Source organism: Tauraco erythrolophus, chromosome 3 (genome assembly GCF_009769465.1).
Source record: "Tauraco erythrolophus isolate bTauEry1 chromosome 3, bTauEry1.pri, whole genome shotgun sequence".
NCBI classification, from domain to species: Eukaryota; Metazoa; Chordata; class Aves; order Musophagiformes; family Musophagidae; genus Tauraco; species Tauraco erythrolophus.
In genome coordinates this window covers 75,167,671-75,189,100 of record NC_141467.1, presented here as the reverse complement: position 1 = coordinate 75,189,100, position 21,430 = coordinate 75,167,671, and the positions used below count along the sequence as shown (strand labels likewise).

Below are 21,430 nucleotides of genomic sequence, written 5' to 3'. Positions count from 1 at the left end.
CATAAGGACACCCTAGGTTTTTGAAAGAATGCATGACACTGCATATTTCAGGTCATTTGTACTGCACGCCCTTGCCCGATGAAATAGCAGTGATCAAAATGATAACTTCTTCTGTCTCAAGACAGAGACAGCTGCTTCAGAGATGTTAGGAGGACAGTTTGTTCCCCTTTTACTGTGTCCCACTGTTCTTGTCTTCTCTGCTTTTATATTTAAGCAGTCATACCACAGGTTATCTGTGAAGCTGAAATTAACTTCGCTTTCCCCACTACCTGATATCACATTATGTGGAGTGTTATAAAAGATAAGGAATGGGAAGGTTTCTGTTCTACTGGCCTATAAATAAAATGTTTGTGTGTTAGGGCAGGATAGGTTTTTTGGCCTTGGTATGATAAAATTATACAGACTAGCCCCAGAAGACTGCATTATCAGAGATGTGCAGTGGCAGGGAGATAATTTAACTCATCAGAAGCAACAGATGAGCAATAGGTCTTGCAAAAAATGTAAAGTTTGTGAAATGAGATGCTAAATATGCTTTACATCTTTGTAGCCCACACTAGATGTAGCACATGCACACACGTGCATACATGTGCACATTCCATCCCAAGTTCAAAGCAGGTCATTCCTTCTAACAGAATTATTACATCCAGTATCTTAAATATCTCTGTAATTTTACTTTCTTCTGGCATTTTCAAAACCACTAGCTTTTTTTACTTAATTCTCTGACTGATATGAGCAAGACTCACAAATTTAGAGCACTTTTATTATGATTTTCCCTGAGCTTGAACCCAAGTAAGTGTGGAGTTTTTGTTATTCTGCACTGGATTCTCACGAAGAGCAGAGTGGAGGAGGAAGGATATATCCACATTTATACATTATACATAACATATGCCTCGTTACAATCCTGCTCTTAAGCTCCAGTCCCCTACACCAGAGTCTGCAAATGAAAACTGCCTAACATATGAGCAATTACAATAACACAGGTGAAGGTATCAACGATCATCTTTAATTACACAACATTCAAGAAGACAGAAACTCGAGCCTACTGAGCAACATGGTTGGAGTTTCTACGTAAGGGATCTCCTCAGTGCAGAAGGTAAGGTAAAGAATATTGGCTTTTTCCCAATCAAGAACATTTTTAGCAAATTTGAATATTTTTGTCAATGGTAAAATGTATGAGTAAAATTTCCTTTATTAAATATAATTCAAATGCTTGCCAAACTAACTGTCCTGACCAAAAGAAGGAATAAATCACACAGTAGACCACTCACTGTTCAGTGTTACTGATCTAGCAGGACGGACAATATGTAGTTATCTAATATGACACCTCATGTGCTCAGAACTATGAACTCATTCACATAGAGTAATTTATTTGATTATAGAAAAAGCTTGTAGAATTAACAAATTACTCCTTCTTTCCTTTCCTCTGTTCAGTACTACCAGCACTGCCCTTTGTGCACAGATAAGTGCTACTTGACTTGAAAAGGAAAGAAATACCATCTCACAGCTGCCTGTACCCAGGCAATTTGCCATTAAGTGATGCATGCCAAAGTGAAAGCTTCAGTGTAAGGCACCAATAACTTGTTGTAGTGTGAGTGAGAAACATGTAGAAGCCCCATTGAATGTCAACGTGCTCAGTGCTACCACTAGTGTGAGGGTAGTACTTACACCTGTGCTTCACTGTGCACAAATTGTAGAGTAAATATTTTGAACAGCCAACTTCAGAGAACGCGTAATGGGTTTAAAAACATTTAAGCACAGCACTTACATAACCATAGGCCTTGAAGGAATTTTTTAAAAGTATACCTTCCCCTCTAGTTACCAGGATTTAATTATTAAACCTGAATTTCATTAACACGATGATTCTCATCATTTCCACTCTGCCTCTAAACTTGCTAACAAAATTTCTTAACTACCAGAAGAAAATCTGATACTGTAACTAAAGGCTGACTGTAAACATAAGGGGGTAAAATATTTGTCTTTTCATGTTCGCAAAATTCATAAGTATTTTTAAAATGTACATTTTTAAAGAGGTGGGACTGCATCAGATTTTAATGACAGTGATATCAGTAACAAAAGCTGCATGCAATTTATGCAACCAAATCTTTTCAATAAGCTGCAAACAAAATCCTGTATCTGACTGCCCTTTTAACAGTGAGGATTTTAATATTGACACTGAAGAACCATCATTTCCCACAGAAATTACATTTTCTTAATATTTTTGTTTATAAATACTAAGGTATCTGGTTAAGAGGATATCCTCCCTCCAAATAATAGGCAGTGTCTAAATATTTGTCTGTCTCTAAAAGAAACACAATATCGGCATAAAAGATTGAGTTCCGCTAAATACAAAATGCTCTTTAAAAGCTTTACAATTCCAAATCCTTTCCCAAAACATTGAGGTTGTCACTAACGCTATATGCACCATCATTTCCCTCAGTAGTGAAATGCTGAACCTATCTCACTTGGCTCTTTTGATTGTAGATTTGTCAGTGTAAGGAGAGATTTGTTTTTAACATGTGCTTGAGTATTTTGTAGTCTGCACAATGTTGCGTACAGTATTGTTTCTAATAATGGTAATGCTTTCATCAGTCAGATTGGCGACTTTATCAATGCCATTGCAAAACAGAAAATGCCTTCTTGCACTGATACTTCATAAAATATTGTGTTTCTGGTGCCTAAGGTGGTTATAAGCTGTGAAACATTTGAAAAGCTTTGGAGACTGTGGCTTTCTTGCTTGAAGCATAACATTAAAAGTTCTGTCATGCACTGACTGTAATGGACTGTTACAGTCCTTAACATAATGTTATGCCTCATGTCATGCATTAGAAATTAGACATTACATTTCCCCTTCACCTGCAAGTTTCACTGATCCCAGTGCATGTGTTCTGAATAAAATTTCTATTTTTGCATAAATCTAGATTATTTCATGTCTATAGGAGTATCAGACTATGCTGTTGTGTCAAGCAAGGAAAGGGGTAATGATCCTAAATACTTAACAATTAACATTAAGTAAAAACATGACAAAATGTTTATTTTACTTCATTCATTATTAAAAGAAAAATCAATTACCTTATTAATTTTATTATTAAGCTAATAAGAGAGAAAAGTCAGACGCATTGGGTACAAGTGAGAGGGGTATACACAAACATGCTAACTTCTATTTGCTCCCATAGCCAAAGCTGAGCTCCACAAGCAATGGGAAGCACCCCACCACCGATGAGTACGTGGGCTTGCTAACAGCCAGTGGCTGTGAGGGCAAGTGTGCCTCGTTGAGCTCTGCTTCACTGTGAGCTTCAGATGCCCTTTGGAAATGACAGGTCTCTGCCTGAATTCACTGTTTGGTCACCAAGTGTAGGCTGAAGGAGGGGAGAGGAGATCTTTGAGCAGGGTCACGACCCTGCAAGGAGAGCCAGCTTCATCCAGATCTTTAATTCCTTGTGTATTGTTTACCCTCTCGCCTTCATTAACCTGTTTGGTTGGCATAGAGTGTAAGTTTTCTGAGGCAGACAATTCCCTGCCTGTATGAAGTGCCTACCATGATACAACCTCACTTCTCACTTGGTTTCCAGACACAGCAGCAGTAATAAGAGCAGTGACCTGTTACTGGATGTGTAGTATTAGCTGTTACAGAAGACATCCTGCACTGTATACACTAAGAAAGATGCAGCAGCAACAAGGTCTTTAATTCTGTTGAAGGAAGGTGCATGTGCTCTATTGGTATTCTCCTCTAATATTCTGGACTGTAAGCATTCATTAGCATTCAGGTCTTCTGCTTGTAGAGAGTGACTGAGTAAAAGACGTGCCTTCTTTTAATCTTTTTGCTGCTAACGTGCAGAAATTAGGGTTCTCATGTACATATTTTGCATGGCAAAAGAGATAAGAACCAGCAGATAAAGTTCAAAAACGTCAGTGCAATGAGGTTCAACCTGTCCTCCATTTGGGTAAGGGACTTATCAAGAACAGGGAGGAGTAAAAAGCGCAGCTGGCTTTCCAGATAATGTTCTTAACCTTATAGGACCTTTCAAAATATATTGCAAACATGTCAAGGATTATTTCTTTCTCATGTTTACTTCATTTTTTATTACGACAGAGAGGGGACTGTATCAGTGACAGACATGTCCTTCTACTCAGGACTATTACAAAAATGAGGAGGTTAGAAGGGTCCGGCTATGGCTGACCTCCGTGTATCAGGAGTTCTTCCCATTGTAAGCCAGTCATAATGGTGTCTCTGTATCTTTCTGACTGCAGAGACTGCTCCATTTCCTGTGACAATAATCTCCTGGAACAGGGCAGGAAAAAATAAACCTCAAAGAGGTGCTGCAGTCCTATCACTTATCTTTCTCTCTTGGGTTCACATATTGTCTCCAAAGAGCATGGGGATTTCAGCTGTGTTCCTGAGAACAGTCGTGCTAGAAAGCAAGACGGTCCTCACTCCCATTAACTAGGTTGGTTATTCGTGGAACGCTGAGTAGGTGTTGGAATAACTTTTTTTTTTTTTTTAATTGAACAGTTGATTTGTCCTTTTGAAGTCATGGGAGACCGTTATTTTTGTAAGGATTGTATCAATGTTTGTTGCTATAGTTGAGACAAGGATCACTACTTGAAAAGATAAATCTTCACTTTGCATAACAACTGTATTTTAAGCCAACTGACCATGTGCTTATCAAGGGTGAGAGCACTGGTATGTTTCCACATCACAGTAGTACCTATTACTCCAGTGACTGAAAGACTAGAAGTACGTCAAGAAAGTTTACAACATGAAATTGTTCATACCGTAATAATTGTCTAGGGAGTTACACTGAAAAATAGCTGTTGCAGCATAAAATTTGAGTTCCTCTCTTGAAATCATCTACATGCTCCCTGTGTGCCTTTTGCATATACTACCAAGTTATACAGACTTTAAAAAGAGGATCATAATTGCAGGCAAGACTGAAAAAAAAAATCCATCACAGCTTTTTCCTTTTAGTGACTTCTGGATCATTTTTTTTCCAGTCAAGCTGACATTTAAATTTTAAATAGCACTTTGTTCAAAATCACAAAGGTATGAAATAGTTGTATTGCAAGGAACAAAAATAGCTTAGCACATACTGTCAATAGAGAAACAAGAGTTTCTGTTATAAAAATTTATCTTTTATATTATTTGGATGTTGACCTGTCTTGTGGGATCTCAGGCTTCTTACTTAACTAGATTCTCAGAAACTTGTCATGCTGACTCACTACTGGAAACCGCTAATAGCTCTTACCCCTTCAACTGGATATTTTAATGTTTCTGCACTAGTGAGGTCCAACTGGGAAAATAGTATAGTTTTGGGCTCCCCAGTACAAGAGAGAGATGGACAAACTGCAGACAGTTAGCATAGATCCACTAGGATTAGGGGACTGGCACAAGGCATACAAGAAGATATTAAGAGACCTGGATTTGTTCAATATGGAGAAGAGAAGAATAAAGGGATATACAGTTGTCTTCAGGGACTAATGAGGAGCTACAGAAAAGAGAGACAGACTCTTCTCAGAGGTCCACGGGGAAAGGAGGGGAGGCAATGGTCTCAAGCTGCAGCAAGAGAAATTCTGGTTGAATACAAAGAAAAAAATCCCTATGAGTGTTGTGAAGCACTGGAATAGGTTGTACAAAGAGGCTGTGGAATCTTCACTCTTGGAGATTTTCAAGTAATGACTGGGCACAGCCCTGAACAACATAACCTAACTTCAGATTTAGTCCTGCTTTGAGCACAAGGTGACTCTAATAGCTACATGGGTGAAACACTCACTCCTTACCCTGTCAGCTTCCGACAGATGCTTCGTGAGACTTTCAGTATCTCTCAAATCTTGTTTATGATGAGTCATTAAGGCAGCGTGTGGACAGGTGTCCTTCTTCACTCCAGCCTAGACCAAAAAACGTTCCCAACAAGGCCTGCACAGCTCCAAGCTCTCTTCCATCAGATAGATAACAACTAAATTGTTCATGCCGTTTCTCTGTCAAAGTCACTGGAAGTGTAATGGTATGTCAAGTAGAAATCTGCTCCAGTCCCAGAACAAGAAAAGAAGCCAAAACAGTGCTGGCTTTCTAAGTACTAGCTGCGCAAAATATGACTCATGTAGTGAATGCTTTTCCCATCAGTTTATGTAACACAATTTTTGCAACTTTTCTATGGCTCAGGAAACATCTCTCAGCCTTACCTTAAGCACACACACTTGCATACAAGTGTGTATGCATATGTGCATTTATATATACTTATCTGTGTGTATATTTATACATACGTACATATATCTGTCCATACATGAAGTACATGAATAAAGAGATATAGTGTGAGAGTAGATTCCTGTGGTGCTAAGCTTTTGCAGAATGTCTGGAAATGGCAAGCTGAATTCCATCTTCTTTTACATCAATATAATTCCCTTTATCCACATTCCTGGAAAATCACCTTTTCTGAAATTCTGTAGTCTGATAAACACAGGTTATAGTCTTCTGGCAGTAAAAATGAACCTGTTCTAATAACACAAGCCAAATGTAGGCATCAGTCTTTCATGTCACCATTTCTATTGGTGGTAGAATGCAGAGGCCTCTAGCCTCCGTAAAGATTACATATGAATAATGTCCTGCATGTGAGTGAGTTTAATAACATTACTCTCTCTGTGAAAAATGTGCAATTTGTCCCTATGGTGAATTTGTTTCAGCTTCACATCACCGACTGTGCTTTGGGAATTTTTGCATTGTGAACAGTACGAGTCCTAAGCCTCATTGGTTTCTTTATTAGCCCTGCTGGTTTTATGCATTTAAAACCCCAGAGTGGGTGCCAAAAGACAATTTTCAGGGAGTGTGTTGAACTTTCCCCCATTGTAGAACTAGAAGTGTCTCTTATCTCCCAAGGAAGCCTGATGTGTTTCTTTTGACATGGTCTGTGTAGCATGGTAGTCATTCAAGACTATTAAAATGAAAATTATTTTTAGAAATCCATTGATCTCATCGTAGTTAACTGTCTACATTTTTGGATTTTTTTTCTTCATAGGGGAAATCCTGGCATCTTCCCTGCCTTTTTCCTGGGAATACAGAATGAGATCTGCAGGAAAAACATTCCTACCAATGTTTCCCAGGAAATGTCTGATTTGTTACATTTTTCACTACACTTACATTTTGAACCACTGAATTTTCTGCTTTTTCTTCCATTTCTTAAGTTTGCTTAAAGCACATTTGCTGTATGTTCACAATGTCTTGCCTACATTTCAGAAAAACAATTACCAACTCTGACTATTGTTTTCATTATTGTTATAATGTAGAGTAAGAGTCACAGCTCCACATCTCCACTATACATTTAGACTGTGTTACTTGCAAGCTAATATTCTGAAATGAAGATGCTGTGATATCACTAGATCTTATTGGAAAGTCATCAGGGCCAAGGGACAAAAATGCCTCCTCTAACTCCAGGCACACAGAAGTGCCATGTAGGATTCTGAGCCACCTTGGTCCACCCTGTGCAGGTGGACAGCCTGCTACTCACTGCTGAGAAAACCTTTTTCCTGCGTTCTACCACCACTTTGCGTGCCAGAGAGGAGAGTCTGTATCTAGTTTAGCAGAGGAATTAGTACTACTGCCAGCCAGTATTCAACAGGGGCTAAAAACAACTCTCTTCAGGTCAGTCCAAGGACAGCTGACCCTTGGTTGTCTGTGTAAAATGGGTTTCTATTCTGATTGATCCATAGCCACTGGGCTGTTGCCCTCCAGTGTACAGAATGGGAATGCTTTCTTTTAATATACAGGTATCTGAACCTCAAAGTGCAGCTGTCAGCAATCATGGTGAACTCTACCTTAGTTCCACAAACGTGGAATTTCCTGGGTTTCCTGCAAAAGGCTAAGCAGAGATGAAGTGGTGCAGAAAGGGGCAGGCTGTCAAACTTTGAGGAATAGTAAGTGTGATCTCTGCAACATTTGGCAGAAACTTCTGTGGGGTTTGTGCTAAAATGATAGTGCTCCCACAGCAAGAACTCATCCATTAGGTATGGCAGGTGCCTTCAGCACAGGATAGCTGCAGTGGAGGAAATTAAAGACAGAATTTCCTTTCATCTGGATCCAAGAATCTGTGATTATTGCCTACCTGTGCACTGGGGAAAAAAAAAAAATAAAAGGAAGATACTAAACACTTGGATGTTAGGGAAGTTCTACAGTTCTCCAGCATCAGGAAGAAAGTGAAAATCTCCAATGGAAGCAACACACACCATTTTCCATCACCAACAATGAAACAGATGGTAAATTTCCAGCTGGTTAGAAAGTATGTACCATAAACTAGTTACCTAGCATAGATACCAGGTGCTGTTTCATTTTCCCCCAAGACACAGTTTGAGATCAGAAAGAGCCCAGAAGGAGCTGCAGGCCATTAGACTTGCCCCAACATGGGATGAGGAAGGTACTTGGGAGTTTGGATGAATTTCCAGCTGTACAACTTCAATTGTAGATAGTATTTGTTCAAGATAAGAATTATCTAAAACTATTTAGCTGAAGCCTTTAGGAATAGTCTTCAGTAAAGCAGCTTGCCGTGAGTTCATCGGCAACGCGCAGATCTGGCTGCTGGCAAGATGTTACGGTGACTGGATCCTGGTTTCTGGATTCTGCTACTATACTTAGTACACCAAATGGTACAGTTCGGAGTATCACTAGAAAAGAAACATAAAAGGCTTTTCTTTCTTGCTTACTAATTCCAGTTACGAAATTAAGGTGAAATTTGTTTACAGGGATTCCACCAAATTGAAACAAATCATTACTGAATAGAGTCACAGACTATTAGACCAAAAATACCAGACAGGAACAACAATCAAACAAACCACTTTCCCAGAAATTATTCTCTGTTGTGATTACACTAACATGAGAAATTTTATGCTACAGGGCTGACCAGCAAAGAAAAGTTTCCATAATGCTGCAATACCAAATCCTGGTATTGTCAGGTTGCTAAAGATGCCTGTGAAATATTCTTTTATAGCCTTGAAACTGTTAATCACTCGGTAATGAAATACTCGCAACGTTAGTCTCAGCTGAATTTAAGATGTTTCTGAGCCTCTTTTCAGACCTCAGTGTTCCTAGGGTTAGGTGAGCTATGCACATTAATTGCACTCTAATTTTAATATAGCCCAACCCATTAAAACACTGGCATTGCATTTATTCAGTCAGCAAGTCCGGACTCCTTGCGAGTACAGCGTATCACATGTAGGACTTCAATACAGCTGTTAACTCTCCATCTGCACTGACGTTAAGTATAGCGTATAGAAATCTTTTGGTAGAGACCACTAACCTGTCCTACAGGTACTTACATGTTTCTCTTCCTGTGCTGTCTGTGACTCTTGCTCCTCCACAGCTATGTCAGCAATAACAGCTCAGTGATACAGAATTAACTCCAAATATCCACTGGGACTGATGAAAATCAGTTTGATCTTAACGTGTTTTGAATGGAGACTTTATCTTGCAGGGCTGTAATGTTATGTGCTGGTATTTTTAGTCTGATTTCTTAGAGAGCATCCATAATTATGACTAGATCAGGGCTAGAATATTTTTTTCAGTACAAAAGTGTAGGGTTCATGCAAATAGGATTGTTATTGCCATAAAACTGAGGCAACTCCCAGTGACTTGGATTAGCCTTCCAACACGTACCCAGAGGAAATGAAGCTTTTTTGTTCGGTGGTTTTTGTACTCAGAGCCTTCATCTTAATCTTCAAAGGCCTTCATTAACTTAATCTCAATTTCATAAAAAGCACCTCTCCTCCCTCTCTGTAAGGTTTATTTTAACAGTTCCACTCCTTAGAAGTGGCAAACCCACTGACCTTAAGCATGTAAGATGTGAAAGCAGAAGACAAAATTTTCTCAGCTACTTCCTCACATCTCTTAAGCAGAGGGAAAAGGAATGGCCACAAACTAGTCCACTTTGAGGCCAAAATGACAACTACATTTTTGCAATCGGTTGTATAGACACCCACAAGAATAAAAACAGTGATAAATACGTACAGGAAATGTATGTGGGGAGGTGGGAATAGAAAGAGACAGCAGAGAAGGGGAGGACTGGAGGAAGAGGGCCACAACTGCTGTGAAAGATAAGCATCAGTCTTACATGTGCTTCTGAGTGCTCCCATGGTCCATATGAAAACCCAACAATGAGGAATGATTGCAAAAAGTGGAAGATCCTTGGAGAAAAAGTGCAGTGAGCAGATGGAGAAAGGTGACAAACATCTTGTAGGATAGGACTCGGACCCTAACCCAAAAGGTGGACCCACAGCCTCTTACAGTTGTGATATTTATGCAAAGGCACCAGCATAGTGCATGAAGACTGTAGCATAAGAATGCAGAATAATATTACAGCTTTTTCTGAGGTTGTATGAAAAATGGCTATTTTACAGGACTTTTTTTCTGACGGGAGTTGAAAAGTCATTTCTTCTGCCTCTAAGCTCTTTCTACCTTTTTAAGTAGATAAAAATAAAGCTAATAATCTGCAGTTGACACCCATAGGTGTCAAATTCAGACACTGAGTGCACAAAGTGAGAAACAAGGTAGGTATTTGCACATGTAGTTTTTATGTTATAAATATTGACGTGTCTCTCCTCACCCAGTCTGTGTACGTACAGTAAAATGCAAGACCTTTCAACTTGTAGAACATGAAATGAAAATAAAGGGCAAAGTCAATGTTTAGGAAATACTGAGGAAAAGAATGCAATGCCAGATACTGCATACCTACACTTCATTTGCGTTATGCATGGGTAGCTATTACAACATATCTGCCGTAGGAGTACTATATGCAGAGCTAATAAAATAAACCCCAATGACTTGTATACTGTAAGTTTATTGCAGCTTTTCTAATAGTGGAGTAGTACGGATGATGCTGAAAGTTCTTCTATTCTCTTTTCTTCTATCTTCTTACAGCTTTAATGTCTTTCACTTGTATCTGCCTATTCACCAATCAGTTTTGTCTGGCATCTCTTCTGTCCCAGGATAATGTCACTGCATTATCTACCTGAAATGTGAAACCAAGGGAAGACTGGTGAAAAAGATCCTACTTCTAGGGGAAAAAAATACACCAAAAACTTGTTCTCTGAAATGAGACCTAATGAGAAGAAAAAACAGCAAACTAGCACAAATAGGTTAGTTTGCAAGAGAGGAAAGACTCATGTTCCCTTCCCACAGTGCTGCAGGTATCCCATGACAACGCAGAACGGTAACGACACTCACAGATGTTCAAGACACGCTCACCTGCTGCCTTTGCTTCTTGAATTAAATCTTTACTCCTTGGTCACCAGCTATTTCTGGACTCTACAGGCTTCACTTCAAAGTAGAGAAAGTAAGTAAAGTTTCTTTTCCCAAGGGAATCAACAGTCAGTTCAGGCACTGTCCAGTCTTGTCTGATAGGGATAAGCTACAGAAGCAGAGGTCACAAGAAGGACCCCTTTCCACAGTGGGGATTTTAGCAAAGCCCACATTGCACCAGGCATGGCTAGAGGGACCCTCCTCTCCTCTGCTCTGCAGGTGATGCTGTTCTTGCTCCTCAAGCAGGTTTTGCAAGAGGTCTTGGACCATCACCAACATTCAACTCTCCAGTTGAGATTGTTTGAATGTGTCTTTATTTTTTTTTTTTAACCAAAATCTGAATGTAGGCTCACTATTATCTGCTTTGTATTTTTCATTAATTCTTGCAGATTTTTGAGCAGTCTTGCTGAAAGCCTCATTTTTGAACCCTTGCTTTGCTTGTTACATGGTGTGCTAGGCCTTGTGCTCCAGGTAGGAGAGGCTGATTTTTTTCTTTGATCAAGCACCTGATAATGTCCAGTCTGAGAATGAGACAGCAGCTTTGCAGTGTGCATGCCTTAGCCCTCAAATCAAGACGATTTAGTTTCATTTCTAAACACAGAACAAGGCAAAGTAATTTATACAGAAACTGAGCTGGTTTTGTGCTAAATTTGACATTTTCATCAGAAAAATGAACAAGTAAGGTTTTGAACGAAGGCTAGACCATTGCGTGATGATATACCCAGAAAGTTTATCAGGCAATAGCTGCATAATACTATGTTTCAGAAAATCAATACCTATACTTTCCAGTTCTAAAAGTATACTGTTTACTTCTACAGTGATAACATAATTTTGTCTGGCAAATGAACCTGATACTTAGAATTAAAGTTTAATAGATAAGCGAATTCAGATTTTCCCCTGCTTTGTCCTTGCTATTCTTCAAATAATTAAAAGGCGTCACGCTGTATAGCTTAAAAAGTATCTATTTATTCTTACCTGACAAAGAAGGTAAAGCGTTTCATCTGGGAGCTAAATCTAAAAGCTGTAGTGAGTGTATTTAGGATAAAACAAAACAGAAGGGTTACAAATAAAACAGCTTGGGTGAAACCTTAGCCCCACTGAAGCCTGTGGTAAAATCCCCATTGATTTCATAGAGCCAAGACCTTACCCAGCAATCACAGCACAAAGAAAGACAGCTGACACTGCACAACCTTTGGAGGGGGACAAAAGATTAAAAACTCAATATTCAGGATACAGTGAAGTTTAGATTCAGCTGAACTCTGAGCTGACATCCAGCAAATGGTTTATTCAGCAGAGGAAATTATAGATGTGACAGAACTCGTGTGGTGTGAAGAACAGTCAAAATGCAGCCTCTTTTTAAATCAAAACACCAGTCTTTCTCTTTAATTTGATGCATAAAAAAACCTCTCTATAATCTTCACATGCTGTAAGAGTTTGAGGATGACCTTCTAGTCTGGTCAGTTGTAAAGTAATCTTCTGAAATGCTTACCATGCCATAAAGACAGCAACAATGGGAATGGGAGGGAACTGAAGGGAAAGAATAGGGCAAAAACAGTCTAGGCAAAAAGCAGCAGGGAAGATAGTTCATTTTGGACAATCCTAGTGAACCTTTATGTGCTTGCTTCCATAAAGCTACAGTTCTTAACATCCCAGAAATAACAGAAAAATACCTGTCTTATATGCTTTTTGAGATGGTACAACAGATTAAAGAAGAAATAGTAAATTCTCTTGATAGAAAATGCCTTGGACATACTATGTAGCTTAAAGAATAGGGAAGAATGCAAATCCTTCAGAGCAGCAAATACTTTACAGTTCCAGTTGATATGAATGACAAAAGTCTACTGACTTCAGTATTGTGGTCTGCGATCTTGAATAAGTATCTCATTGTCTTCTGGAGGGGATCTGATGGCATCTGGAAGAAGCAGCGCCTCACTTTACGCTCTGCAGAACACTGGCTTTTTTGAGCATCCTGACATTGAAATAGAGAAAGCTGTCTGGATACTGTAGGTAAATGTTATGCAGAAAATTATTTTCTTAAATTAACAATGATCTCCCAAAGAAAATAAGTTTTGCGCAAAAATGATGTCATGGTTAAGATTTCTTTTATTTATATCCTTAATTTCGTTGCAAAATTACTAGTACTTACACATTTCCAGGGGAGTATTGAGATTTAAAATAAGACCTTTTAAAAATGATTCTATGGGAGAAGTTGATAGATTTTCTATAAATATATCACAAAAAGAAGGGAAAGTCGATTTATTTGGAACTGTGTAGAATAGAAATCATACTGAAGTTTCAAAATGATTTTCAGCTCCCTGTAACTGTAACATTACGTGCCAGTGAGAGCACGTTCGTTAAGGTCTGATCCTCGTGGAACTTAATAACACACCTATTAGCTTTAAGCACATAACCAATTTCTCTGTACTTGCAGTTAAAATTAAACCTGTGCCTTGCTGCTTGGTTGAACTAGGGCCTAAGGCTAGCTGGATCTTCAGTAGGGTTTTTGTAATATTCTTAGAGGAGCCGTCACAGTCAGCACCCGGTGAGGAGCGAAGGAGAGCTGCAGCTCAGTTTACAACCTTGTCTGGCATGCCTGAATGTCAGACAAGGTCTTTGGGGAAGGAGGAAGAGACTGGCTGGCTTCCAGCACGAAGAGAAAAAGGAAAATGTCCACAGCATTTATCTGAGAGCAAGGGTTGAGGGGGAGTGGGAATTAGATGGATTTGTACATAGTGCAGGAGCAAGAGAGAGCACAGACGGTCCCACAGCATGTTGAAATTAACCTTCAGGTTTAATGTTCACCTAGTTTTCAAGCCACACTGAGGATGGTGTGTTCAAGGAAACAGTGGTCAAAAGAAAATTTAAAATTTTGCGCTAAGAAATAGTATTTTCCTGTATTTTCTGTAAAATTTTTGGCATTATTTTAAAGTGCCTTTTAAATGCCTGTAAGCACCATTGAAAATTTGTTTTACCTGAGGAGTTAAACATCAGCTTTATGCTACAGAGGCAGCTCCTGATTCTTCAGGATTTAAAGAAGGTAAATAATTTTGTGCATATTAGCAACGCCGTTGCTGAATATTTATTTGTGTATGTAAAGATAATCACATGTGTGAATACTTGTGGTTTTGGGAACTTAAAATAATCCTAACTATAAAAACAGGCAGAGGGTGTCAGATCTAATTCTGCAAGGGTGGTGAACATTTCATAGTATGTGTCAAAGGCTGACTTTTGATAGCTTTAAACAGAAGCAATTTGCAGGAGTCAATCCTTTCGTTCCTTTGTATTTTACAGAAATGAAAAGGTCTGTACCTCTCTTCCAACACTCTGATTATCATTAGCCTCAGAAATCAGTTCGCAGTTAATGGAAGTCTGAATTCTTCATATTCACTGGGCAAAACCTTAATATAAACAAACACTCCAAACTCATTCAAAGGCAATTAATAGTGCTGGCCTAATTTATATCTGTTCGATATCTGACATACACATCTGTAACAGGCAAGTTTCTGTTCTCACTGTTGTCTTCCTATTGCTGAAACTTGTAAGCTGGAAAGCCAACAGTCAGCATTGGTCTGAAGTAAATGAAAAGCAATCTGCGGTAACTGTTTTACCCAAGCCTTTTGTCTGAAGCAGCCAAAAGCAATTGCTGTGGTCTTCTTTTAGATTTTGGACAGATAGAAAGCTTCTTCGGTTTCTCAGGCCGTTCACATTTCTGAAGCTCAAAAAGTTAAACCAGAAGGGGAGCAGTATCGTCCTGCCGCAACACAGATCAGAGAAGTTGCCTGCAGCAGCAAAGTGTTCTGTAGGTGTTTTCGTGAATGGTCATGAAGAGGGAGGGACAAATATGCTACAGTTTCCCCAGAGTAAGTGAATAACCCTCCAGGGCAGCAATGCTACTGTGATCCTCCAGCCCATGAGTCAGCGTTACAGCGCCTGGGAGAACTGCTCTCTTTTTCACAGCTCACGATATAAATTGGATGATTTGCAAAAGAAAACTTTGCTGATTTATAAGTGGAAACTTCTGTAGAATGTTTTTTTAAGCTTTACTAAATATGAATACGGCATTAAAACTTCTATCGTCCATCAGGAATGGGAAAGGGAAAAATAATGTACTACATCTGTTCTGTAATGACAGCAGAAAAAATGAATTTTAAGAATATTTTAATCCTGTCTACTCAGTTTCCAGAGGTAAACACCAAACTCCGAGGTTAAAGAGAAAAGCAGCGTGGATGTAACAGACCCTCCAACATCTTGTCTTTTCTCTAGTGCTCTGAGCATGCACAGAGTCGTGGATGGCTGTGTCTAAATGACCCAACAGTCTCTTTTACCCACCATGAGTACAGTCCTAAATTTGCATGTGAAGAAAACGAAACATAAAATAGCTACCCGAATTATCCTCCACTTATCAGCTAATCTGTGGCAGATCTAGACATTAAACTTTTACCTTCTGAATCCTAATGCTGTGCTCATCAACAAAGCAGTTTCCATCCCGCCTGGCCTTTGGTGCATAATATCTGCTAACTGTTCCCTACACCAGGGAGCTATGGGAAACGCTCCAGGAATCTGCTTCTTCCTATGTGCTGAGTCTGATTATTTTTATTGATGACTAGTTACAATTGCAGTAGGATACGTATTCAAAGTCCTTTTGTTTACATCCTCACCCATATTACATTGGCATGTAATGATATTAATGCATTAAGTCATTCTACCCATCACTAAATTATGCATGCAGTCAGTAGCCGTTCTGATTAGCTATATGCAGATATGGGTTGAATTACAATGGAAAGCTGCCGTCGTATATATAGTAAAGGATGACCTCATTAGTGTTACATACACTTGAAAAGAAAGGGCTTTCAGAAGTAAGACTGGTGTTTTTTCCTGGAAAATGGCATTGTGTGAAATCAGAATTAGTCTTGTGAACAGCCATGAGGAATCAGTCAGAAAGCTATTCCACTTTCTGTCACTTCATTTATTCACTTGAGACTTATAAATAGTGTGTCCTCAAACTACACGGATTAGCTTGCACTGTCTGCCCATTTCTTTCAAAATTGACTTTAATGTAATTTGCAAAACTTTCTTTTCTACAAAATCAGGCTTTTGGGTTTTGAAGAGGTGTCCATCCATGTGCACGTGTCTGATCAAGGATTCTGTGAAGCAATAGCTGGCAAAACTCAAGCATTCATTAATATTAGAGCCTAATAAAACCTTTCCAAATGTTTTTCTTTCTAGCTCTATGCAACTCATTTCTGCATTCTATGCTGTGTTTGCCTCTATCATGATTTGGAATATGTCACAGGAATACAGCATACACAGGCCAAGTATTAGATGAAATCTATATATTATACCAGTGCCACTGAGACGAAATTACAGCTTACGAAGAAAAAAATCCTAATGCTGTTAGGTAGCAGTGGATTTCCTAGGTGGTTAAAGTTCTTGACTGAAAACATTTTGGAAAATTGGGCTTTGGTGAAAATAAAATTATCCTGTGGAATTAATGTTCTTAACAGTAATAGTAAGTTTTCCATAGGGAATTGTAAAGCTTTGATCTTTAAACCTTTCCCCTACTGTTCTTTGTCACCTTTGGATTTCAAAGCAGCAATGAAATTCTAAAATATTGAAAGTGAGCAAAAGGGAGATTTCTTACTGAAAAGTGAATGTAGTGAATATTACTTTGTTTCGAAGTTTCCCTATGAGCTGAGCAGAACCAAAGAAAAGCAGCTATCAGAAATGCCCCATGGGCACAAACTGGGAATTTTGATAAGGTGTGTAGTCTCTCTTTGGGCTACAGAGTGGTCTGATGGAAACCAGTCATGAGTCAACTGCTCAGGATATCAGTAGCATATCAGCTGCTGAGAGAGTTCAGATCATTAAGTGCTGATCCCAGGAGCTTCAGTAAAGATATTGTTGTTTACTAAAATTGCTCAAAGCTCAGTGTTCTGTGCACTGAACATCATGTCTAATGATACTCAGGATTTGTAATGTTTTTACTTGCATGAGTGAGCCTTTGCAGTTGGGGAATTAGGGAGTTATACAAAAGTGAAACATGATTACAATATAAATAATAACATATAATGTGCTTCCATAAATCATTTTGTCTATCAGATATTGCAAGTCGTTGCTGTCATGTAACATAGGCCTTTGACAACATAGTCCAGTCCTTTTCCCTGGGTTCACTTCTTCTTCCAAAACTGTGAACTCTTCCTCTTCTCAACCTGAGACCCAATGATCCTTTTTGTATTTTGGAATCACATCTGCCATCTGTTCCTGTGTTTCTACCTTCTTACTACTCAGTGGTTGGCGTTGTCATCTGGTAGACATAGTCATCTGGATATAGATACAAATGTCCAGCTGCCACAACTGTTGAATTCATACTTGTGGAATAGATTTACTATTTGATTTCTCTCCTGCCTGGACCTTAACAAGCACTGACATCTCACCCATCTTCAGACTCACTTTGCTTCTATTTAGCAAACCTCATCTGTCAGGATTTGAAATTGAATTAAACTACCAGATAAATGGAAAAGTGCATGTTTATTTTGGATTAAAGAATAAAAATATTAAAGCAGGTTGTCAAAGAAAAAAATAGGACCAAGAGTTATTTTCGTATTTTATTAGCACCATCTTTACACTCCACACTCTCACATGTGGCTATTTAACTTGTGATTACAAAACATGTGACTATCTGAGCATTCAGATGTGTGTGCCTGATGCAGTCTCTGGCTATTTTATTCGATATCAATAGAGCATCATAAATAACTTGTATACAAATTTTCATACTTTACCTAAGTTACCATTAGTCAGAGCCATGGTCTCCCAGTGTCAGTAGTGAAATGAAAAAGATGAACCTTATTCCTCCACATCTACCAAGAAAGAGAAATCTAAAGGCCTTTTTATTTTATTGCAGTATTGGGTGGTTTATGGAAAGGAGCTATGGGTCCAGGCTCTCTTCTGGTATAAAACAAGTAAAAGGCTGAAATTAATGAATTTGCTTTATCCTAGACTGGCCAAGGTTGCAGACACAGCTTTTAAGGAAACGCATTGTGGACATTGCTATTATCTTATTTTTCATCTAGTTCTCAACAAGTGAGCTATTACTTCATTTCCCAGACTTGCATCTCCTTTTGCTTTTACAACACCCCAGAACAGACCATAAATTGAACCTGCAGGTCTCTATTAGCATGTGTTGTGTGGAAGAAAAAAATCTGCAAAAGTACACAGAGCCTGGATTTAAGGGTGGCAATGTTTGCATGCAGGACACCGACCCATCAGATGAGCAGTGTTGCCCCAGCCTTTCTGACCTTTTCCCATGTCTTATTTCTACCTCCCAGAGCTACAGCAGAGCCCTGTTACCTGGGTTGGAGTAGGCATCTCGAAAAGACATGTCTCCTCCACCCACTGCATTTACTTCTTTCTAGGACACCAGGAAGTATTAAACATTCACACAACCTATTTTCGAATGTTTGGTCATTAGCAGAAAGCCAGGCTGTCCCCACACTTGTCCTGGACAGACCAGGACATCTGATCCATCAGCCTTGAGGGACATAGGAGAAAGCAGTAGGGAAAGCAGTGTGTTCAAGCACCCAAACTGCTGGTTCTGGGCAGTCAAAGCTGGTCTGGGTCCACTGCTTTGGTCCTCCCAGCTTGAGAGCCCTGTGCTGAGCCACTTCATTGCACAGCCTGGCAGGCAGCTGGCTGGAGGCAGGTGGATTTGCATGAGGTTAGCAGGATGAGGAGGCTGAGAGAAGGCAGGAAGGGACCATGTGGGGTGGTGGCCCAAGAGCAGGAGGGACTAAAATGGACAGCAGTAAGGGTGGTGCAGGCTGGTGGAGGAAAAACATGCAAAGAACTAAATTCTCATGAACAGATGTTTGCATAGTTAATAAACCTTTCACTTTTTCTGTTAAATTATCTTTCCATTTGTATCCTGGATCATGTTTATCAGAAGCTTTTTTTATTATTATTATTTTTAGTCTGAGAAATTAAAGACGGTGAGTCAGATAGCGTTCAGCTCCAGGTATTATGCTGAGCTGCCACAGAGGACAGTCCATTTTTCACACAACAGCAACACATTTTTCAGGTCTTCCTAAGCTTTATTTCCAATTCTGTTGTTTCCTTGCTGTGAAAAGGTAATGCTATAACATGACTTTATTGCAGTGAGGAATGCAACAAGGGTTATATCGGTTATATCGGTTATATCAAGGAGATTTTTAGTAAATCATAGTGATATATATAGATATACAAAACAAAATTCTACCAGAGATAAATCTCATTCTTAAAGCCTACAGTACATATTAGACTTGCAGGACACATGAGCTAGGGAAGATCCACCGAACCGTCTTAAAATGTCTTACAAAACATCTGATAGTGAGAAATCTTTAAGGTTGATTTTTAACTGAATAATGGATTTCATTTTAAAATACATCACATTCATTGGTTAGCTCTAGGATGGCCTCATGAACCCTAGAGTATGGCTGTTAGTAATATTGGGTTACACAACCGTAAAAGCAATAACACTAGGATTTCTGTGTACTCTACTTTTAACTGCCTAAGGCTCCTCCTATTTGTAGATAGCCACTATTTGTTGAGTTGAGAGCAAAACGATGAAGGAGGCATGAAAACACACTCAAACATATAGAACACGTGTTTTTTTCAATAAGTTTTTAATTATTTTGTTCTCTCTAATTCCGTTTGCCTCCTGCCAGAAAATACAGGTGATTCAGGCTATTTTCAGCCTATACACTTTCATTCTTCCGCTTGCTTACATAGCTTTTCTAGATTAACATAGAGACATTTCTAACTTTCTTATTTTAACTTTTACAACAAAAACATTCTTTACATAAGAATTGAATCTTATTTTATCTTTCCAATTTTTGGATTTATTTTATCTCTTCTGTGTTTTTATAATACCACTCTACAACTGAGAAAAATGAGAGTCTAAAGAACATGTAACAAGTTCTATAAAATACTGAAATTCATGAATTGAAGCTACAGATTCACTCCAATCAAGTATGTATTGTAATAGAGAAAGATGAAGAAGAATAAATATATTTATGTTTTAACAAAGATGTAAACTTCATTGTCTTTATTTTTAATCATGTGACCTAAGATATAGTTCTTAATGAGAATTTCAGCATCAGTACAGTTGTTCCAAAATTACCAGCTATCATATAGTAACTTACCTTTTGCCATCATTTTTTTCTCTTTGTGATCATTAATTCTTAGTCATTAAATACTCTTCCATACATTGAAAATATTACCAGGGTCAGAATACTTATTAATCACAAAACTAAATAGTGCAGAATTCTCAGGTGTTACTGTACTGATGTTTTAAATCTATTTTAAGTGTAACATTTTTAAACATAGTGTTTTTATTAGTTACACTGTGCTTTTCTTGCATTCGTTTGGAAATCACAGTGTGTATATGCTCATGGTGACTAATTCTGTATCATTGCAGATTCTGGAAGCCGAAGCAGGTTCTTCCTGAAACCTCTGAATTAGTGAGGTTCTAAAATATTTTTTTTTACTTTAAGAACTTTCCATTTGAGAAGGTGACTAATGGTCTCCTGTGGGACTATATATGGGAACAATTTTGTTAAGCTTACCCAAAGTAAAAGTATGCAAGCTGATGCCTCTGGTATCAATTAATTAATTTTCTATTATAAATAAAGAAGTTGCAAGTATCCAAGTATTCATTCAGCCTTAATAAAAGTTTTGTAACAATAAAATTTACTCTGTGATTTTTATAACACTTTATGATGAGTAATTTTCAGCCCAGTAGGGAGCTCCATTCTTAAACGAGAAGAGCAAGTCTGTTCTAGAGAGAAAGATTAAGGACATGTATATACCCTGCATGCTTGTAGTGATTTCTGTTTTTCCTCAGACTACAAAGTTAAATGATTAACAGCTTTATATACTGGCTACTAAATGAAACCATGCAACCAGAATGCAAGATGTGTTTCAGAGGAAGGCAAGATTTTGGAGTTTTCCTTCAATTATAAAATATCAGAAAAAAATTGGAGTTGCAGTAGATCACAGACTATGTACAAGTGAAAAAACACGCATTGTAGCTAAGCAGGCAAATCTTGCTCTGGGTTGCATTCACAAGAGCTGACAATGATGTGGGAGGCAATTATTCCTTCTGCTTGATCCCAGTAAGAC

At 38.5% G+C, this 21,430-nt stretch overlaps 1 long non-coding RNA gene across 2 annotated transcripts in view; it reads left to right on the top strand.

Moving 5' to 3' along the window:
* Positions 1–522: 522 nt before the first annotated feature.
* The window catches only part of LOC147529051 (uncharacterized), a 48,283-nt gene continuing 27,375 nt past the window's right edge, over positions 523–21,430 (top strand). Inside the window, exons 1-2 of one of the 2 annotated variants that reach the window (XR_015222082.1) lie at positions 523–1,093; positions 11,156–11,309. This is a non-coding gene — a long non-coding RNA (uncharacterized LOC147529051). The remainder of the gene's footprint in view (positions 1,094–11,155; positions 11,310–21,430) is intronic. The other variant, XR_015222083.1, reaches the window with a different exon arrangement.